At 48.3% G+C, this 14,204-nt stretch overlaps 1 long non-coding RNA gene across 1 annotated transcript; it reads right to left on the reverse strand.

The window, feature by feature from the left end:
• Nucleotides 1-10,486: 10,486 nt before the first annotated feature.
• LOC144717940 (uncharacterized) lies at nt 10,487-14,179 on the reverse strand. Its single transcript, XR_013585163.1, has 3 exons — nt 14,086-14,179; nt 13,843-13,924; nt 10,487-10,669 (listed from the first exon to the last, which is right to left on the reverse strand). It is a non-coding gene; the product is annotated as an uncharacterized LOC144717940 (long non-coding RNA).
• Nucleotides 14,180-14,204: the final 25 nt, after the last annotated feature.

A 14,204-nucleotide genomic window follows, 5' to 3' on the forward strand; every position in this document is an offset into this window, starting at 1 on the left:
CATGTCAAGCGGGCCCGGGTTTGCTGAGCATCGATAGCAGCCGTGCGAAAGAGGAAGATTGGTATGACGCAATGAGACGAGGTGTTGTTAACCTTTGTGGCAACAAAACAGGTGTTAAAGGTGTCATACCTGTTAACACCTTATCAGTGTCCTATACCTTATTGTAGGCCAGCTCAGACATTGTTGGTTAATCCGTGACCCTTATAAATCTTAACGTGCATCCTACAAAAGTCCCATCACAAGGGAGAAACACAGACACATAGAGAATCACCACTACTACACTCACCACCAGTACACTCACCACCAGTACACTCACCACCAGTACACTCACTACTACACTCACCACTAGTACACCCATCAATACACTCACCACCAGTACACTCACCACCAGTACACTCACCACTAGTACACTCACTACTACACTCACCACTAGTACACCCATCAATACACTCACCACCAGTACACTCACTACTACACTCACCACTAGTACACCCATCAATACACTCACCACCAGTACACTCACCACCAGTACACTCACCACCAGTACACTCACTACTACACTCACCACTAGTACACCCATCAATACACTCACCACCAGTACACTCACTACTACACTCACCACTAGTACACCCATCAATACACTCACCACCAGTACACTCACCACCAGTACACTCACCACCAGTACACTCACTACTACACTCACCACTAGTACACCCATCAATACACTCACCACCAGTACACTCACTACTACACTCACCACTAGTACACCCATCAATACACTCACCACCAGTACACTCACCACCAGTACACTCACCACTAGTACACTCACTACTACACTCACTACTAGTACACCCATCAATACACTCACCACCAGTACACTCACTACTACACTCACCACTAGTACACCCATCAATACACTCACCACCAGTACACTCACCACCAGTACACTCACCACTAGTACACTCACTACTACACTCACCACTAGTACACCCATCAATACACTCACCACCAGTACACTCACCACCAGTACACTCACCACTAGTACACTCACTACTACACTCACCACTAGTACACCCATCAATACACTTACCACCAGTACACTCACTACTACACTCACCACTAGTACACCCATCAATACACTCACCACCAGTACACTCACCACCAGTACACTCACCACCAGTACACTCACTACTACACTCACCACTAGTACACCCATCAATACACTCACCACCAGTACACTCACTACTACACTCACCACTAGTACACCCATCAATACACTCACCACCAGTACACTCACCACCAGTACACTCACCACTAGTACACTCACTACTACACTCACCACTAGTACACCCATCAATACACTCACCACCAGTACACTCACTACTACACTCACCACTAGTACACCCATCAATACACTCACCACCAGTACACTCACCACCAGTACACTCACCACCAGTACACTCACTACTACACTCACCACTAGTACACCCATCAATACACTCACCACCAGTACACTCACCACCAGTACACTCACTACTACACTCACCACTAGTACACCCATCAATACACTCACCACCAGTACACTCACCACCAGTACACTCACTACTACACTCACCACTAGTACACCCATCAATACACTCACCACCAGTACACTCACCACTACTACACTCACCACTACATTCACCACCACGACACTCACCACCACTACACTCACCACTAGTACACTCACCACTACATTCACCACTAACATACCTATCAACCCCTTATCAGTGCCCTCCCTTAGGGGCCGTCCATAAATGACGTCACGCGATTGTGGACGATTTTTGACACCCCCATCGTCACACGGCGTCACAAAAAGTCAGACCCCCACTCAAATATGACGTCACAAGGCTGCCCCCCCCCCAAAAAATAAATAAAACATGCTTCAAATCGATTTAAAATATTGTCATTGTAGTGCGTATTTAATGTGGCGCTGCACTCTGATGTTGTAGGAAAAAACATTTATTAAACAGTATATTTAATTAAGTAGAACGTGTTGTCTATATTTATTTAAAGTTGCGCATTTTGATGACATTTCTCAAACCCCCCCCCCCTCGTCACACATCGTCACAAATGTCTGACCCCCCCCCCCATGTGCGTGACGTCATTTATGTACGGCCCTTTATTACAGACCGATTCAGACTTTATTGGTTACCCCGGGACCCTTGTAAATCTCAACGTTCATCCTCCAAAAGTCACCATCCCAAGGGAGAAACACAAACAGCAGCATTGACTCAAGCGAGACGGACTCTGCTGCAATTTAGTGACCTAAAATACAATGTTTCGATCCGGATGATCGCTGCAAAATATGATCTGTGTTTTGATTTAGTGCGCTGATCTTAAAGGTGCATTGAAAAATGTTGACACTCCGACTGATGCTCCTGCTGTTGTGGAGTGACTCATGCAGCCAGCTATGGCTGCAGAGTTTGGTGGTACATGTTGTTCACGTCGTTTATTGTGAAAATTCGGTCACAGTTCCTATGACTACTGTTTCATTGCTTTTATGGCTTTATTTTGGTGATTTTCGAAAAGTTTTTTGGTTTGGCCATGTTTGTTTGTTGTAGTACAAAGTTAGACTGATGGCCTTAATCTAAGTTGTCTTGTGGTTGTTGTTTGACTTGCATCCCACTGGGATTTTTGCACACAGTGTTGGTGTACGGTGATTTTTTTCTGCAATATTTAGCTGTCTTTTCTTGGATTTTTTGTTTGCACATAGTCACTATAATATGTTTTTTGTTCATGTTTTTGTTTTTTGTATGTTGCGGTTGCACCCGATTCAAGAGCCGAATGGCTCACAGGGATATACCTAATAAATGAACTTGAACTTGATAAAGACATTGAATGTGGAAACCAGTCCCGAGTGGTTGATTGTCTCCAATCAATGCTGAGTGAATGATGCACTCACAGAAGGCCGTGTGGATGATGGGACGTGTACGACACGCATGTACACATGTTTACGTGGACAGACAGATTTGCGAAGGGGAAGATGTTTATTTATTTATTTTTAAATTTAGGCGATTGGGGCGGACACCCCGCGTCCCTCACATGTGCACTTCAATACCTGAGGGTGTTTTGACTTCAAGTTGACACCAAAAAAGAATCAAAATGACGAGTCTATACCCACGCCAAACCATGAACTTCGCTAACAAAAAAAAAATAAAGCAAAAAAAAAATTACCCAAAACACACGTATCAAAAATGCCGACTGCATTAATATTACTCCCGATACGGGGGCGGGGGGGGGGGGTTCCCCTGCCAATTATATTGCTGTACATGTTTGATACGAGCACGTGTGTACTGCACAGGGCGTGTGAGTCACGGGGCCCCTGGCAATGACAGAAACAACACAGACAGCTTGTGAAATCACAACGAAGCAGCGGTCAGGGTGACGAATGTCCAGGCACTCGCTAATTCACTTCAGTAACTCGCTGCACCTGGCGTCAGTCGCCTCTGTATCACTCTTCTGTCGCCACCGCCGTGGTTACTGCACCCCAGAACTTTTGCTCATTGATCCCACCACTCTGTGTTCAAACACCACACTGCAGGTCACAACAACACACTCACCCAATCACCCTGTCTCTCAACCACTCATCGCGCACGGTGACGAGCGAGCGCTTCAAAAGGTGAACACGAGGGTGCCGTCCACGCTGGTACAGAGGGCTTTTCCGGCTCCCCAGCGTTCGAAGAAGACGTGCACGTCACCGACATGTGTGTGGTATGCGTGCTAAAGCCGGAGCCGCGCCTTAAGCAGGCCCATGAACACTGGAAGCACCACAGAGCAGCCGTCAGTGTCACCTTGCAGCATCTTTTTAAATCCTTTATATTAAGTTCACTTGCTTGCTTGCGCGCTTACGACCGTGCAAATCTTTCGGTCGTTTTTTAACCCACTTCCCGTGATCCAATCGAGCTGACATTTTGCACACAGACTCGTTGTGCATGACAATTTATTTTCGTGAAATTTTTTTTCAAAAATGTTACACTTTTTAGGTAAATGTTTTTATATTTAATTACCAATTGCTTAATGGTGGCAGGCAATCATCTGACCCATAGGTGGCAGCCATCTCAAGCCAGAGGACGAGAGGACTCTAGCCGCCCGTTTCAAAGACCAATGTGGGCTGGGTTGTGGCCCATTGAACACGCATATAAAGGATTTATAGTGAAAAACTTTGTTTTTCGGGTTCATTTTTTCCTCGTTCTGTACACTGCCAACTTCGCCTGAGCGCAGGCGAAGTTGGCGAGGTCATGGCGCTTGTTAGCCTGGTAAGGCACCACCCCATATACGAAACTGCTGTTGTAGAAGGGCACCCCCAGTTTCCTGAAGATGTGGAGAGAGAGAGAGACGGTGGGAGAGATCATGTCAAGTGCCATCATCCGAGTGACGCCCCCAACGAACCACAGGGGCCACGAGATAGACGGGGAAGTTGACGAACGCGTGCGGTGAGATTGCGAGCAAGTCTCGCATTGTTACCATTCCGATCGTGGCACCCATCCAGGAATGCTTGCGTAGACTCGTCACAGCCACGTGTACGTGCAATATATATACACAAATACAAAGATCCCCCGTATAGCCTTAACAGACTGTTGGGGCAAGTGCTGTAAACGAGCACCTACGAAGGCCGGCACGGTACACGAGGGGGTGGGTGGCCAGCGCCACGCCCGGCCGCCTTTGTATCTCTTGTGGCGATGTTTACACATCACACCAAGTATTCATTTGAGGCTGAGTCAACCTAGGGGAGGCCCAGTACCGGTTCAGATAATCGTCACTGGTGTTGACCGTGAGCGAGAATCACTTGCGCGTTCATGTGGGGAAAAAAATCGATATTCTTTGGGTCTTTCGGTAAAGCCACGTAAATAGAAAAATAATACAATTATCACGACGTTTCGATCGCAACACAAGCAATCTTTACACTGACATCTGCTGAAAGCTTTAAGTCAAAACAATTCGAGTCAAAAATAATTCACGCTCAAATAAGCCCATGTCAGGTTTTAAGCCGACACAGCCGGGTGTGGAAAACTCCACATTCCTATGACAGGGTCGAGTATGTCGATAGAGGAAACCCACTATGTCGATCTCCCTTACAAAGTTACAATCGTTCGATCGACCTACGGAGGGTTCATTGGTCTGAGTGGCGAGATGTTAACTCCCTCGCCTGGTGCATGCAGGAGGACGTGAGTTCGATCTCAACCCTGACGCCTGCTGCTCTATATTTGGAGTCTGCGTGTCTCTCTCCCCGTAGTTGCCTGCATTTCTCTCCGTGTCCTCCGGTTTCTTCATTCCACATTTACATTTCTAGATTTGAAGCTTTCGTGACTGCAAGGATTCATACTCTTAGGTTTTTTCGGTAAAGTCACGTAGGTCAAAAAAATAATAATAATAATGAAACAAAATAATAATAAATGAAAATAAATCATTTAAATCACGACGTTTCGGAAGCAACACAAGCCTCCGTCATCAGGTGTGACTGCCCCAGTAAACTTACTGTAGCGTGTGAAGAAAGCTATTCAAGACACGTGTTTTCTTATATAGGGTGCTGGGCAGGGAGGAGCCAATGAGTCTGGGGGGGGGAGATAACCACATTTAGAGTATTTGGCTGATATAAATGTCCACACGACGGCAAGCCACTTCGTTGAGCTTTCATTTGTAACAGCCAGATCGCTTCTGAAACATACCTGTACAGCTCAGTGGGCCTTACGTGGTAAAATATATTTTTTTAAATAGTCAACCAGTGTTTGTTCGCTTGTGACCTTCCAGTTGCTAGCGGCTCGCTGCACGCCGAAGGAAAAGTGTTAAGTCAACGATTTGGTCACCCGCGAATGCTTCGCTGAGTGTCGAGGCATTTTTTTTTCTTCTTCCACGAGTGCTTTGCGTTGTTGAGATGCTCGCACTGATAGACCAGAGCGCACGGTCACCTGCCGACTCAACACATTCAGGCGGTGACTTAAACCCCACGCCGACTTCCAATAATGATAACTCCGCTTTAGAAAAAGTTTGACTAAAGCGGTTGTTGGTTTGAATTGGCATATACATACACTGTATGTAATGTATGTGTATATATTTGGTGACCCAAAAGACAGGGCACATAGGGTTATTTCATTATTATTTTTAAGGCAACCGGTTAAATGGCAAACCGGTAAACGTTCTCAGAATCAGTTACCGATTTTGCAAAGCCAAGAACCGATAATCGCTTCCAGTGGAACTTTAGTCGGAACAGGTGGCTTATACCCACACTTTACTCCCCACCACCCTCCAGCCTAAAATAAAGATTCTGCTTCTCATACCGCGGTGGGGGACTTCATAAACTTGATCAATTATTTAAACTTCCGCGCCGGGAGATGGAATCGAACCGGTGAGCCTCTGGGTTGCAGGCCCAGTGTGGCGGTTATCCTTTACACCACCACCACCACTGCGACAGCTCCATTTGATTCTCAGTTGAAAATGATCAACCATAATAAATGTGTATTGCCTCTCGGCATTTCTGTACGTGCGGCGAACCGCCTCTTACCCCCCCCCCCCCCCTATGCAGTCACGATGATGTCAAAACTACGAATTTAACCACCCTAAACACAATGCACAGCTTCTAGACCTCGACAAAGGTGAGAACACATGATGACAGCGAGACACATTCATTTGGCCCTGCTGCTGCTGCTACTGCATTGGCAGTGGTGCACAAGCACAGACGACGCATCTCGACACATTTGCCGACAGTATGGGGCCGCCCATAAATGACGTCACGCACCTAGGGAGGGGGGGTCAGACATTTGTGACGATGTGTGACGAGGGCGGGGGGTTGAGAAATGTGACGTCACATCAAAATGCGCAACTTTAAATAAATATAGACAACACGTTCTACTTAATTAAATATACTATAATAAATGTTTTCTCCTACAACATCAGAGTGCAGCGCCACATTAAATACGCACTGCAAGTACAATAGTTTAAAGCGATTTGAAGCATGTTTTATTTGGGGGGGGGGGGCAGAGCTGGGTGACGTCATATTTGAGGGGGGGTCTGACATTTTGTGACGCCGTGTGACGAAGCGGGGGGGGGGGTCCAAAATCGTCCAAAATCGCGTGACGTCATTTATGGACGGCCCCTATTGTGTGGCCTTAAAAGTAAAACTTAATATCATGGGCGACATTTCGGGCGATGAATCTTTTTCATAGCACCTTGAAATTAGAGAGGGATGGAGAGGTTAAGAGTTGGGAAAAAACTGCACGTTACCCACCCAACGTGACATTATTATTATTTAGATTATTTTGCTGCTATAAATACGCACATGATAAGCCACTTTGTTGAGCTATCATTTATGGGCAGGTCGCTTCTGAAAAAATAAGTTAATAACTCAGTGGGATTTACCCGGTAATGTACAAAACATAGCTTAGTTTTTCAAGTATTTGTGTCTTTTTTAAAGTGATGTGTTTACCTTCTCTCTACTTTACACTCCCACAGTGGTGTTGTGTGGTTTGTTGTTGTAACGTTCTGACCCGCCTCGACTGGACATCTGCGTCAAAGAGCTTAATAGCCAATCGGATTCCTCCAGTACACATTCCTGCGGAGGGAGCTGGTAGTAACGTTGAGTTGCTCGGTCAATGGCCAGGGTCAACGGCGGCGTGGTGTATTCCGCAAATATGCCCGACTGTGAGGGCGGGCACAAGCCGGCGTGAGTAGGTTAAACGTTGAGTTTTATAAGGGCACCACGGGGTGACCAGCCCCTCCCCACCCAGCCCCACCCCTCCCACCCCCCTACCCCTCCCACTCCCCACCCATCCCCACCCTCCCCACCCAGCCCCTCCCCACCCTCCCCTCTCCACCCAGCCCCACCCCTCCAATTTTTGGATTCACGACGGACGGACGGACACAATAATCCCCTGTAGGCTGGTGTAACCAGGAGGTTCCTACCAGTAGAAAGATTCTGATTCTGACACCGCTGGGTGTAGAAACCAAACGTGACCGCCAGGGCGCACTGTTGAGCCATCTCATGCTACCCGTGCCAGCTCATGCTACCCGAGCCAGGCTACCCGTGCTAGCTCATGCTACCCGAGCCAGCTCAGGCGACCTGCTGACGTGATCGCACAATGCTGGGTGGGGGCTAGGCCCAGAGGTTGGCAGCTAAAATAACAAGACGAGACGTTTTTTGTTCGAATTCAGTATTTTCAAAAATAACACTCAATATTTCGAGAGCCGCAATGCATTGTGGTGAAAACGAGACAGCGGGTCCTTAACAATAAATGTCACGTAGCAGTCCTTATAGAGCCGCATGCAGCTGGTACATGTTACGTTTTGTTAGAAACACGTAGTCTGTGCCCTCGGTTGCCTCGGTGAAACATGCGCTCAGTTTTGCCCAATCCTGGCAAGATGACTCATTAAACTTAAAAAAAACTTATCACGGTTGGCTACGCACGGTGTGAAAGAAGTTCAACATACTTACAAACTAACTGTGCATTGAATTCTCCAAGTTGCATCCAATTGTTGACATTTCTCGTGGAACTTGTTGTTCTGTCTTTCCCAGCTCCTTGTGGTACCACCTCACGTTCCCAGCGAAAGCAACTTTTATATTTAGTATCTTGTTGAATAATTTTTTTCAAATAAATCTAACCCTACCTTGTCTCTAATTATTCTTATTAATGTTCTTGTTGCGTACCCTGTTGGTATCCGTAACACGTTTGTTACTCATCTTGTCTGTCCGTGAAATGTTTTACATCCTTATTTTAAAAAAGACCACCACACATACATGTAATAGCAGAATAAGTATATAAATTGCTACGTTATGTTGTTTTGTTATTTATTACGCATAACTGTTGGACTCTTATAATTTCAGTGTTTTGGTCTTGGAACATTTTTTTGTAATTCACCAAATTTCGAACAATATTCGTGATTCTATTTTATTTGCAATCATCAACGATTTCAAAGATTAGACTTTAAAAAAGATGCTTGAGTGAGAACATGGATCATGAACATGTACCATGTGGAAGCAATAATGCGCTGTCGGTAATTGACTCTAACCAAGGCAGAGTGATAAACTCTGTGCATTTATAGATTCCATTATGAACGTCACGTTCACAACTGTGCATACAAATCGTAACCCCAGCACCGTTTACTGCGTCAATTAGAACCCTCTGCGAGACAATATTTAACACGTTTAACGCAACACTGCCTTTTCTGTTCTCTCGCCGTCGATTAGCCCTCCCCGTGTGTTTATCTCTTTAAAATGTAAACCCTGGACATTTTACATTCTTTAATGTTACAAATTGAAAGGTGGGGAGGTGGCAGTGGTATCGGAAGAGACCCACAGAGAACCAGATACTCGTATCGAACCATAGAGACCCACAGAAACACAGAGAGACCCATACTTATATGTATGTACGTTGAACTTCTTTCGCACCGTACGTAGACAGCTGTACTCATCTGGAGGTGCGGGGGGGGGACAACAAACTAACACACAAAAAGTAGTTTAAAAAAAATTAGTTTTCAATCAATCTCCATTGGCTTCCTAATATCGAATGCGGTTTGAATTCACTCGTCGGCGGCTATGCGGTCGGACGTGGGGCAATACTGTGTGCCAAGGCCGTAATTATAATATATATTAGGGGGGGGGGACACATCCCCCCCCGCCCCCCAATATTCAAATATGCTCAAAATGTCCCCCCCATATATTGCTATTTTAAAAAATTTCTATGCTATGTAAATATAAAGAACAGTTTGCTAAACATTGGCCACAATATCTGGACTTGTCTTCTTATACATCAATGCATAGATTTCTTTTTATATGATTGTGGTCATGGTTGTACTTTATTAATCCCTAATCTCTGCCATTACATACAATGAAGCAAGAAATGGTAAAAAAAAAAGTAAAAACAGAGCAAAGTAATACAATACACTATTAGACATTATTGTAAAACAAAATCATGCCATGTGTTAGTGAATTTTTTTTATTTTAGGCAGGAAATGAGTTTTCAAATTTATATATTTTTCTGGGTTGGGACCCCCAGACACCCTGGAAGATTTGGTCCCCCCCAATAATGTTGACTCCATGGCTCCGGCCTTGCTGTGTGCGCTACTCGGCAGGCAGTTTCGCTTTGTGTGCTCTAATTTTGGCAAGCATCTACTACGACCGAGCAGAGCGAAGTGAACCCGTGTAAGTTGTTGGTTGTAATAACTCTCTTGTTGTTTGCACTTTGTGTTGTGGTGTCATTTCTTAATTCGTTCATTAATGTGTTGATTCTGCTTGGTAGTCGTATGGCTTTCATTTTCTCGGTGTGTGTGTTGGGCTTCTTTCGCGCAGTATGTAACCAACCGCGTATATGGGATTCGGTCGTTACGTAGAATTCATGTACAGCGTTGTGGGATGCTGTTGGCATGAACGACGCTGTATAAAATGAAACTCTCATTAAGTTTAGTCGCGACCGCGCTATGCGACAAAAAAAATAACGTCACATACCCGACGAAGATAAGACGGAGTATTTTATTATTTAGGAATAATTTCACGACCACACCCACGGCACTACAGGGTTTGCACGGACAATAATTACGACGCATAAACCGTGACTGTCATTTGCCTAAAGCGTCGACAGACGTGGTCTTGGGTCTCTTCTCTGAGTGCGGAGAGCGTCTTTTCAGCTTCACGCTGCTCCTGTAAAGCAAAACAAAGATCGGCACAAGCAAAACAACTCAACGCGTTCATCTCAATCTACCCTCAATCCCCTCAATCTACTCTCATCTCAGCTCAGCCGAGCAACCCGTTGACCCGATCATTCCGTGCGTTCACTCTATACCGTACCGTCCACCTCTTACGCAACCCCCTTCTATCAGCCTCATCCACTCTCGCGCTCCACTCATTCCTCCTTCAACCCCCTGCCACCATCGCCTCCTTCCTCTGCTACACACATCTCATTCCTTTTCCCAAACCCGATTACCAACGGCCGAACTTCACCCACCCCATCATTCTCTTATTTATCCATTTTGTACCCCTGTCGGCAAGCATTGCCAGACGCCTTGGCGAAAGGCGATTTTTATAAATCAAAACATAGACTCGAATATAATCGATAACACCACCGTGTGTGTGCATGTGGCCTGAAAATTTTAATTGTAACAGGCGACGTTTAGGGCGATGAACCTTCTTCACAGCACATGGCAGAGAGGCAGCGTGGTAAGAGTGAAGATGGGCCCTCTGGCTATGATTAGGAAGTCACTGGAGCGGTGCACTTTTAAATCTAGATTGAAAACTCTCCTCTTTAGAACTGCTTTTAGGGTTTAGTTTGGTGTCCTGCCCCCCCCCCCCACACAACTGCGATTAGCACGGTTGGCTGCGTACGGCGCGAAAGAAGTTCAACACGCGTACATACATCCTGCACCTCTTTAAGGCCACAGCCTTTATTGAGATGCTCGCAGCAAGGCACAGAGAAGGGGCAAATTGCGACTGACACATCAGGGGTGGGGATATCGTGCAGCGACGGGGTTTGTTCTTTGGCAGCTGGCGTCCGTAAACTCGGGGGTGGGCTACGGACCTTAAACCCGCACGAGAACACACGTTGCCCCTGTGGCGAGCACTGAGGGTCTCCGACCACTCCAGAGGGAGGGGGGGGGGCTGGCTGTTGTACTGTACATAGAAACAGAACGAGGTCCCACGGCTGAGCAACTGCGCTTTCTCTCAATCACTCGCGATCACGGCGCGCTCAGCTGCGTTGAAGAAGCAGCGATCCGGGGCGAAATTGACGACCGCTTAAAACGGAAACAATTCGGGGACTTAATGGGCAGGTGGTGGCTGGCGAGGTGGTGGTGGTGGGGGGGAGTTAAGGATGGGGGATCCACCATGGTAACAAAGTGGAGGTGGGTGGCGCACCGCGGGGCAAACACGCGGGCCCCTTGGCCACAGGGCGCGACATTGGCCCGCTCGTCAACGGCCAGGGTCGGAGAGGGCCCGGGTCGGCCTGGATGGCCTGGGTCGGCCATCCCCGACCTCTATCTTCGTTGTTCGGCTACTCCTCCTCTTCATCCTCCTGCTGCCACCACTTACAACAACGACGACGACGACAAAACCCCTCTAGACGATGTTCTATTTCACCCGGTTGAGAAGGCCCACTGAGCTGTCTAAGTCGCTCTTTCTCAGAAGCGACCTGGTCATCACAAATGATAGCTCCACGACGAAGTGACTCACCATCATCATCGCGTGGGAATTCATTGCAGCCAAATACTCTTTGAAGGCGTGATGTTGATTCTCAATGTGGAGGGGGAAAAACGGTGGAGCCGAAGGAAAATCCACGCTAACATGGGGAGAGAGAGAGAGACTCCGCAAACTCCAAATATACAGCAGCAGCAGGCGTCAGGTTCCGGGATCGAGCCCACGACCTCCTGTATACCAGGCGAGGTAGTTAACATCTCCTAGCTACTGTGATGATGATGAGAGAGAGACACTACAAACTCCAAATATACAGCAGCAGCAGGCGTCAGGTTCTGGGATCGAACCCACGACCTCCTGTATACCAGGCGAGGTAGTTAACATCTCCTAGCCACCACTTCCCCCTAATGCAACAGCAACAGCGGCGGCCGCTCTGTGGGACGCAACGTGCGCGCTGGTCAGGGACCACGTGTGGTGATGCGCTCACGGGTTCTGTGCGCGCACCACTTGTGTGTCGTGGTACGCGGTTGTGCTCAGACGACAATCTTGGCGTGGCCTTCTGGAGCAGGTCTCTCGATAGAGCCACGAAACAACGTTAACCCTGCAAGACGATGAGATAATTCTTTACTTTATATTCAGGAGTCGTAGGACTCTTTTTGACGAAGGGGTCCTACCGCCACCGCCGCTGCTGCTCCACTGAGTTATTTACCTGTAAGATGTCTGCAGCGACGAGTCGCGTTTATTCATCACGTGGGGAGGATAAAACCGGAGCACCCTGGAGAAACCCCACACCTTGAGCGAGGGGGCAACGCTCTATCCCCTCCAGATGGGGATGAGTCCCCTGGCTGTGCCGCACCTCCTCGACGCCCCCCCCCCCACTCACGGGAAGGGAGTTTCGCAGACATCTGTACCATGATCCACCAACCCTCGCTGCTGCTGCTGCTGCTTGCTGCTGCTGCTTGCTGCTGCTGCTTGCTGCTTGCTGCTGCTGCTTGCTGCTGCTTGCTGCTGCTTTCTGCTGCTGCTTGCTGCTGCTTACTGCTGCTGCTTACTGCTGCTGCTTGCTGCTGCTGCTTGCTGCTGCTGCTTGTTGCTTGCTGCTGCTGCTTGCTGCTGCTGCTTGCTACTTGCTGCTGCTTGCTGCTGCTGCTTGTTGCTTGCTGTTGCTGCCTGCTGCTGCTGCTTGCTGCTGCTTTCTGCTGCTGCTTGCTACTTGCTGCTGCTTGCTGCTGCTGCTTGCTGCTGCTTGCTGCTGCTGCTGCCTCCGCAGGGCTGGACCTCAGGCGAGTCAGTCGAGGTGTGCCGTGCGTAGCCACCACGAGGCTGCAGGGCCGCATCATTGACAACTCTTTTCTTTTTTTATTGAAAACTAATTTCTTTTGAACCGCATTTTTGCGTTTCGTTTGTTGTCCTTCTCCCCGCACCCCCGACGAGCACAGTTGGCGACGTACGGTGCGAAAGAGGTTCAACGTACAACCGTCATCTTTGCAAAAAAAAGTTGTGCGTACCTACGTACCTTGAACTCCTTTCGGCGCTAATTAGTCGGAGGTGCGACCGGGGGCGAGGGGGGGGGGCAAAGTTTCTCGTTGACCCGCGACGCGTTCTGCAAGGGGCATGGCACCGCGCTCCGACTTGAAGTGGTGATGGACTTGGGGGGGGGGGGGCGAGGGGGTGATGCGAGCGCTTACCGCCACCTGAGCAGCAGGAGGCAGGCGACCGCCGAGCCCAGCAGAAGCCCCCCAGAGTAGGCCAGCGCCCACAGCAGGGGCCCTGCAGGGTGCAAGGGGTGGCACGTGCGCGGCTCTTTCACATTGGGCCACGTCACCCAGGGGCATTGCGACCGCCCCACACCCCCCCCCCCCCCCCCCCGCAGGAATTGTAGAAATGCAAACGTGGTGAAAGCGCCGCCGACGAGGCGAGCAGCAACTCACCCAGACTGGACGATGCTGTAATCAGCTTGTCCAGGGAGCCTGCCGAGACCGCGTTCCCCACCGGTTCCAGGCCGTCGAGGCGAAACTTGTCACAAGCAACTGCGGAGGCCAACGCGAAC

This window comes from Lampetra planeri, chromosome 4 (assembly GCF_965212315.1).
Source record: "Lampetra planeri chromosome 4, kcLamPlan1.2.h2, whole genome shotgun sequence".
In the NCBI taxonomy this organism is placed as follows: domain Eukaryota; kingdom Metazoa; phylum Chordata; class Hyperoartia; order Petromyzontiformes; family Petromyzontidae; genus Lampetra; species Lampetra planeri.